The sequence below is a fragment of the Hipposideros armiger genome, unplaced genomic scaffold (assembly GCF_001890085.2).
Source record: "Hipposideros armiger isolate ML-2016 unplaced genomic scaffold, ASM189008v1 scaffold_451, whole genome shotgun sequence".
Lineage (NCBI taxonomy): Eukaryota > Metazoa > Chordata > Mammalia > Chiroptera > Hipposideridae > Hipposideros > Hipposideros armiger.
In genome coordinates, this window is record NW_017731801.1 from 1177589 (window position 1) to 1178866 (window position 1278).

Consider the following 1278-nt stretch of genomic DNA (forward strand, 5'->3'; position numbering starts at 1 on the left):
TTACCTGAGTTGTGGGCACCTGGAGACTCCCAATCAGAATTGTAAACACTTCTTGAATTCTTTAGTTAATGCACACAAGAGGCACCTTTCTTAGGGATTAAGGCTTGACATAAAAAACTAAAGGTGACGGTTAGGTTCTGAGGAAGCTAATATAGTTTCTAGAAAATGATGTGGAAATGTATAGTTAGCATTTATTTTTACCTCATTCCCAGGAAAACTTTTTTTTTAACCTCACTATTCTTTTTTTGGCTAAGCCATGCTCATTAGGCATCCCACTAAATTTCTTTTCATTACTTTTAAGTCACCTATATGCTATCTCTCCACAAGGGCTTCATTTTATACCAACTGCAACTGTTGAATATCCTCTTTAGGAAAGGGTCCCAGTGAGCCGAGCTTCACTCTGCCCTCTCCTTTTTCCTTTTTAGAATGGGCTGGTACCCATTGTTGAACCAGAGGTAATACCTGATGGAGACCATGACTTGGAACACTGCCAGTATGTTACTGAGAAGGTGAGTCTTGAACATAAAGATCCCGATTCTAGTTGAAAAATCTTGTTTTTAAGTAACAGCTGTTACTTAACATATAACAGCTGTTATATATGCAATATTCTTCAATCGGAATCATTATCTAGCTTTGAGAAGGTAAAGAGGTGTTATCAAACCCTCCACTTTGCTGGTATATGGTACACTCCTTATGGAAAAAGTACCAGATTTGCAGTACTAAAACTAAGTCTTGAGAATTCATGTTCCCAGGTATGGGACCTTGGGTAAGTTACATTATCTTTTTACACCTCAGTTCCATTATCTGTGAACCAAGAAATTTTTAAATAAGATGAGGCCTGCATGAAAACATGTAATTAGAAAGTAATTTGTTTACATGTGACTTTCTAAATTAGCCCCAGTATAGCTGAAAGAGAGTAAGAAAGTCATAATGTAATCTGACCTCAGTTTCTTCACTTGCAAAAATTAGGTGAACTGAAACGAGACCTGAAAGTACTTCTGTGTCTCAAGTACATGTTTTTATGACTACTCAGCATCTATGGGGATAGAGAATGGAGGTCAATTTGGATGTCCCCAAGGAACAAAAGCAAGGCAGTCTCAGTTGACCAAAGGGAGTAATGGGAAGGGAGGAGTGAAGGCCTCTAGGAAGCAGAGCCACGCCAATGGTCCATTCAGTGAGCAGTTAGAGCAGGGGCGGCAGGGACAGGCCAGCTTGGCTGTCTCAATGGCTGTGGTTTGTGATATGCTGCCCTGATGAGGCCTAGGGACTGGTTGGGTC